The sequence below is a fragment of the Mustela lutreola genome, chromosome 9 (genome assembly GCF_030435805.1).
Source record: "Mustela lutreola isolate mMusLut2 chromosome 9, mMusLut2.pri, whole genome shotgun sequence".
NCBI lineage: Eukaryota > Metazoa > Chordata > Mammalia > Carnivora > Mustelidae > Mustela > Mustela lutreola.
Window position 1 is genome coordinate 131,048,177 of NC_081298.1, and position 7,338 is coordinate 131,055,514.

Below are 7,338 nucleotides of genomic sequence, written 5' to 3' on the forward strand. Positions count from 1 at the left end.
TTTCTTTTTTTTTTTTTTTTTATTTTTAAGATTTTATTTATTTGACAGACAGAGATCACAAGTTGGCAGAGAGGCAGGCAGAGAGAGGAAGAAGCAGGCTCCCCACTGAGCAGAGAGCCTGATGCGGGTCTCGATCCCAGGACCCTGAGACCACGACCCGAGAGCTGAAGGCAGAGGCTTTAACCCACTGAGCCACCCAGGCGCCCCTAAGTGGCCAGTTCTGCCCCGCACAGCCCCAAGCCAGACCTCGAGCCCACTAAAGCTCCGTGTCTGATGTCCAATGTCCAGAGAAGAGCTGCTGGTCACCCGAGCCCGCAGCTTTGTGTGTCCACAGGGAAGGATGAACAGCCTCTCAGGTTTGGAGACTCTCGGTAATGGCCAATGTCCCAGTGGTCCTGCTTCCTTGTCTGCAGGTGGTCACCGTGACTCCTGGGATAGCCGACATTTTCTCCTTGGACAGCCTCCAACAGGCCCTCAGTGGAGAGTAAACAGAACAATCTGAGGATTTATGGGTTGTTCTTTTGGAGGGGACTTCAGATCTGGGGGCTTTTGCTACATGGTAGAGACTTTAAAAGACCTTAGTCATCCCTGCTCCCCAACCCCCAGCACCAGTGGACGATTAAACCTCAGGAAGCAAGAACAGCTCATTCCACTTGCAGCTCAACTCCTTCTCCAAGTGAAGTATAATTCATTTCCACTCACAAAGAATTAATGTCTAATTATTCATTAACCCCTGCTGGCTCCTTTACTCCTGGTGCCAAATCCTCTCCACTCTGGGCCAGGAATTTGGGTATGACCTCACTTACCGACCCTTGGTTTGCCTCGAGCTTCTGGCAATGATGCGGCTAACCAGGGAGATCTCTCCCAGTAGGAAAGGGGCTCGTCCTAGCCCTACATCTCCTGGGGGCGTGATTGGTGAGGATAGGTCCTGTATTTAGCAAGTGAGGGTGGACCTCCCCCTAAAAGGCCAGGAAGAGTCAGGTTTGGAGGGGGTTGCGGGGAGAACCTGGGCAGGTCCAGACTCTGGGGCCCACGCCAGTGTTGGAAGACCATAAAGGGCCATTTGCCCGGCTCCTTCACTGTTCAGTGGGGAAACTAAGTCTGAGATGACAGAGGCAGAGCACTGGCCAAAGCTTAAGAGTAAGGAGACTTAGGTTTTGAGAATGTAGATGTAAGCTCTTAAATAGAGGGCCCTAAGAGAAGAGACTCTTTCCTCAGAAAATGTGTATGTGCTCATATACTCCAAAATGTGCATAAACGACAAGGGATTCAGGCTCCTTGAAGTCCATCTTTGTGATCTTAGCTACGAAGTTACGACCTTTACAAAAACAAAACAAAAACTTTTGAGTGACCAAAACCCACCATGAAGTAAAAAGGCAAATGCAAAACTACAAAAAATACTTGGAACTTTATTAAAAGAGGTTAATATCCTAATAAGTAGAGAGATTCTAAAACTAAAGGAGAAAGTGACAATCCCTTTTTATAATGGGCAGAATGGCTGTTAAATATATTTTTAAAAACTACTCAACCTTACCCATCAAAGACACACATTGAAACTACCCAACACACCATTTCTTGCTTATTAATATGTTAGCAGAAATCTGTAAGTTTGACATCACACCCTTTGAGAGAGGCTGTGGCATTTTCAGACTTACAGGAATGAAAAGTGTTGCAAGCCCACGGAGGGCAAGATCCAGAAAAATTCCATGAGCATTTATCCTTTGTTCCAAGATTCCCGCTTAGGGACCTATTCCAAAGGCACAGAAAGACACATGCACAAAGCTCTCCTTCGCAGGACGATTTATAACAGAGACTCGAACCCACTCAGGAATCTTCAGGAAGGGGCTGGTTGAATGGACCTTCCCCCGTGCAGGATTAGGCAGCTGGGACAGGGAATGAAGACTATCTCCACTTGTGCTATTGAGTAATATGTGGGCCAGAAGATTAAGTGAAAACGCAAGGTGCACTGCTGGGTTTATATTATGCTATTGTTTATCTGACAAAGGAAGGATATAAACGTACCTCGACTGTGATCTCGGAGTTCTCTGAATAACAGTTCCCACTGAAAGGAACCAGGGCCACTTGGAGAAATGGCTGATGGCAGGTCTGAGGAAGGAAATGGACAACAAAAAGCTTCTTGTCCTACCAAAGCCGAGCCACTGCAACTGTATCAGGACTCGAGAGCTAGCTTGAGTAAGCTCCCACCAGCTGAAAATGAGATAATTTGAGCATAAATGGGGCGGGGAAACCCCACAATAGATTAAAGCACAGCAAAGATGCTAAAGCCATGCGCTGTCATGGCTGGTGGCCTGATATAGGACTGCTGTGGGAGTTTGGGGACAGGGGAGCAGAGGCTGAGGGCAAGGATCCACACAGCACCAAGGCCCAGGAAGGACTCACTCAAACACTCTGTCTTCCCAGAGCCTCAGGGCATCGGGCAGGAAGACTCCTCACCTATGCTGAGAAGTATTTCCAGGCAACTTCTTGTCACATATCCCAGGTGTCCTCCAGGCCACTTGCAAATCTACTCCTAGGGGAGGGGACAGCCTTGAGCATATTGTGGCACCAAGGGCTGAGGACAGAAGGGAGCTGATGGAAGACGCCCTCATGCCCTTTCTACCACGTGCTTCCTCGTCCTGTCGGTACGGGGTCCCACCTGGGTCACCGGACAGCCTGCTGTGTGTGTGCTTCATCTGGCTTCCTGTGACCCTCCAGGAAGATTTACCTCCTGATCTTGCCCTTACTCTGCTCAAAACCTCTCAACGCCTCCTCCGCACTCCGCTTCCCTAGCATCCCTGTTCCCACACCCTATTCCGGCAACGCCTCCTGCGGGAAGAAGTCGGGCTTCAGGTACAAATGCCTAAGAACTGTGACCATCCTCCTCTCAGACCCCACAGATGCCATGCCCAGTGCCACCTCTGCACTTTTGCTCCCTTTGCCCTTCTCTTCAGACACCCGCCCCCGCTGCGCCTGCTCAAAACCTGCTGCAGGCGGAGGGCTGAATGCCTGCCTGCAATGTAGCAGGGGGGCGGCGGTGGGGGCGGGGCGGCAGAGCTTGTCTGCCAGGCCCAGGGAGGGAGAGGCCATACTCAGACCCATTCTGGGGCTCTGCAGCTGCTGCCCTCGCAGCTGCCCCTGCTGCCCGGCTCAGGAATGTCCCCAGAACCCGCCCCCCACCCAACCACAAGTTGAGCACAGAGAAGTAGCTGCTCTTGCGAGAGCTCTCCACACTCTCTCCCCACATTGCCCCGCCCTCTTGTACTCTACCAACCCCCCAAGCTTTGCTCCAGGGAGCCAGGGAGCAGGATCATTGGCCTAGAAGCCCATGAAGTTCCAGAAGACCAAGACAAAGATTCTATCTGTAAAAAACAGCATTCTGCACGCAGAAATTGACAGACGATGTTATCACATTCCAGAGCAGTTCAGTGCTTTCCGAAGTGTGAGCTCCTGTCCCTGGAGGAGGGGAGTGTTTGTGCCAACTGTTTGATGAGTTTCCACGGAAGCCACCAAATGCACAAAGCTGCCTGGGAGCAGCCAGCTTCTCCACCAGGTACCACGTGAGGCTCCCTCGAGCTTCCTGGTGACCCAAGCCTGGCCTGGCTCTGTCGCCTGGCGGGGGACATGTACTAGAACATGCTGCAGGAGCAGGCTGGGTCCGCTCCTTTTGCCGGGACATAAGCAGAGCTGGAGGGACACTCTGCTGTATTCCCTTTCTAGCCCAATGAGCTAGAAAGCGAGCAGGTAGTGAGGGAGAGAGAGGAGCTCTGCATACCGTCTCCTGAATGCCCCCACCAGCAGGCTGCTCCACATCCAGAATGTGCCCACTCACCCCCGAGCAGCAGCCCTCCCCGTGCCTGCAGTCTGCTGGCATGTCACTGTGACCATTAGCTAGACACTAAAAGCATTAGTCTGTCATTCCCAACACCTTGGGTCACTGGGCGACAACTAGCTCCTCCACCACAGAAGGAGACCAGGGATCAGGAATTACCAGCTGTTCTTGCTCTAGTGGATGTCAAAATGCCCCGTGCATATTTCCAGTATTCCTCTCTAGAAATAGAAAATGGATGTTGAGAGCAATCGAGTCTCAGAGCCTATCCATTAACACAGGGTAATTCACAAACTCAGAAGTCAGAAGGTGTGGCTCCAACTCCACCTTTTATCTTTACATGCTGTGTGACATTGGGCAAGTGACTCAACTTCTCTGTGCTTAGTTTCCTTATCTGTAAAATGGGGATGCTTAAGGTTGTCTCAGAATAATTAACATGTTAATACTTAAAGGACTTGGAATGCCGAGCCTACAGTTAAGATACGTGTGTTAACTAGCATGGGGTAGGGGGAGGGTTTAGTATAAGAGAAGTCAAGAACACAGGTTCTCATTACTGGAATTTGGATCCTGGCTCTGTCCTCTTTTCGCTGCGTGACTTTGGGCCAGTTACTAAACGCTTTGTGCCTCAGTCTTCTCATCTGTAAAAGGGGGATGATACTAACTAATAAAGGTTAAATGAACTCATGTTTGCAAAGCGCTGAGAGCAATGCCTGACATTCTATAAGCTATGGTTATGGTTTCATGTTGACCGTTGTCATTATTATCATTATCCTTATCATTTATCAGCTGGGATTACTGACAGTGGCTACAGGTTGTAACAAGTAGAGGTCCCCGATTTCAGTGGCTGCAGATTATCTGTTTGTGTGGATGGACAGTTCATACTGCGTCTCCTCTGTTGTTAGGCATCTAGAAGTTACCGATGTCTTGCTTTTTTTTTTTAAAGATTTTATTTATTTGACAGAGATCATAAGTAGGCAGAGAGGCAGGCAGAGAGGAGGAAGCAGGCTCCCTGCCGAGCAGAGAGCCCGATGTGGGACTCGATCCCAAGACCCTGAGATCATGACCTGAGCCAAAGGCAGAGACTTAACCCACTGAGCCACCCAGGCACCCCCTGATGTCTTGCTTTTATGAACATTTGCCGTTGTGTCTCTGCGCACATGTGCAAGCATTTCAGTGAGTGCTTCCCGGGAATGGAATTCCTAAACCAAAGGATAGGAAGAGCCACACTTCCCCCACGCTCAATCTCCTTTCCCTGCCTTTTTTTTTTTTTTTTTTTTTAACTCATAGCATTTACTACAAATTCCAGGATAAACTTATTTGCAGATTATCTGGCTTTCCCACAAAAATATAAGCTTCACAGGAGCAGATACCTTATCTGTCTGATTTACTGCTATATCCCCAACGGCCAGATAGTGTCTGGCTCGGAGTGGGGACTCAATAAATATTTGTTGAAGGAAGGAACGGATGAAAAGACATGTATATTTTCCATGTACCTTTTCCATGTTGATCGGTGTTGCCAAGTTATTTTCCAAAATAATTCGTACTCTACCAAGAGAGGAAGAGACTGTTCCCTACACCCCTGACAACAGCGAACATTATCAACTTTTAAAGTAACTTTTCCCATCTAATTGGGGGCAAATGCTATCTCCTCATTTACTGTCTTATTTTATCAATTCCTCCTGAGTCACGCCTGGCCTCTCCCAGTGATGGAGCCAGACTGTTTCGAGAAGATGTTTGCGGTAAAGTGCAGAGAGCCGCAGACCTGGAGGTGTGCAGAGAGCCGGAGAACACAGGAGCAGGGGACAGGGCAGTGGGAAGGGCTGGGGACGATGTCACAGCCACCACCACAGCAGCTGTGCATAAATGACTCCAGCCACTCCACACAGGAAGCAGAAGAAAAGCTGTCCCAAGTCCTCCAGAGAGGACACCGGGGCCACTGAAGGGCAGGGCAGGGACCCCACCAAAGGGGATTGTGTGTGGGCAGGAGGCTGCCTGGCCCCGGCCAGGCCCCACGCTCACAGAGAGATCAGAGGAATCAGAGTGGCTGGCCCTAACGAGCTTTGAGTCTGTGACCTTCACCTTCAAAGGATCCTTACCAGAGACTCTGTGTGATTCTTTTCTCCCTGAGGGGCTGGTGGGACCAGAGGGTCTCAAAGCCTTTATTCTCATTTGGGGCCATCCCCTTTGACCCCTCTATTGGTCACAGTGACTCCCAAAGGAGGGACAGCTTCTCCAGCTTCTGGGCTTCAAAACAGAACACTTGGAGCCCTGAGCAGCCCCGGATCTCTTCAGTGGGAAGTCTGTGGCGACTCCCAGGGCCTCTCTCCTGACACGCCTGCCCAGGTGTGATCTGTGATCGGCACCATCGATGCAGATGGTGGGAAGGGCGATGCACCGTGGGAAGGACGGAGCGGTCCTAGTTTAAATGAGACCTAAGAGATATAACAACCTAATGCGACTCGCGGATCCGCTCCAGCTCTGGTTTAAGCAAACCAACCCTAACATCCATTGCTGAGCCCGTTGTGGAAATCTGAATCCAGGCTGTCAGGCAACATCACAGAACTGTTCATTTCTGTGGGTGAGACAATAGATATTTTGGTTATGTAGAAAACCTTTATTTTTAGAGCTGCAGAGCGAAGTATTCAGGGTAAAATATATGTCAGTAATTTGTTTTAAAATACGTCAGCAAAATGTAGATGAAGCAAATCTAGCAGACTGTTAATCCCTGGTAAGTCTAGGGGATAGGTGTAAGAGGTCTTTTATAGAATCCTCTCAATATTGCCATATGTTTAGCTGTTTTCAGAATAAAAATTTTAAAATAGAAAGAAGAGAAAAGGGAAGGGGAGGGAAAAGGGCGAGGCTGGAGCTGAGCCCGTAGAGCCCGGAGTCGGCATCCATCACTGAGCCCAGTGAGAGCCCAGCCCCAGCCTCAGACAGCCCCCGCTGACCAAGAGAAGCCTCTGGATAAGGTTGCCTGTTTCTCTACAAGTTGTAAGTAAACACTGGGAATTTGGAACAACGGGCCTGGTTTCCAGGACTACAGAGCTGGGATGGGGTCTCACTGACTTCGAGCAGAGTCCGCACTCTCCCGGGGAGAGAGGGAGACACCCCAAAGTCAGTCTCGGGGCTGCCATCTGAGCAGGGATGGAACCACAGTCCACAGCTTTGACTGCCTTGTTTCCACGAGCCCCAGCCAGCGTGTGACACAGAGGTGGGGCCTTCAGATGTCGTTGCATCGATCTGGGGCAGAGAAAAGGAGGACCTGGCCCGGCGAGGCCCCCCCAGGAATGCGGAGCCCACAACGTCCGCAGTGCAGCCAAGCATGAACCAGCCTGTCTGTGTTTGCAAAGCTTGAGACTGCCCAACCCTTCTCAGAGGTCGTTGGAACTGGCCTGAGCAAGTACAAGGGAAGTCATAGGCATCCCGGCCCGGGAGCAGGCTTGCCAAGCTAAGTCTTTACAGGAAAAGCTGGGGTACCCCCCACCAGGCCCTAGTCTTAGAGCTTCCTGCAG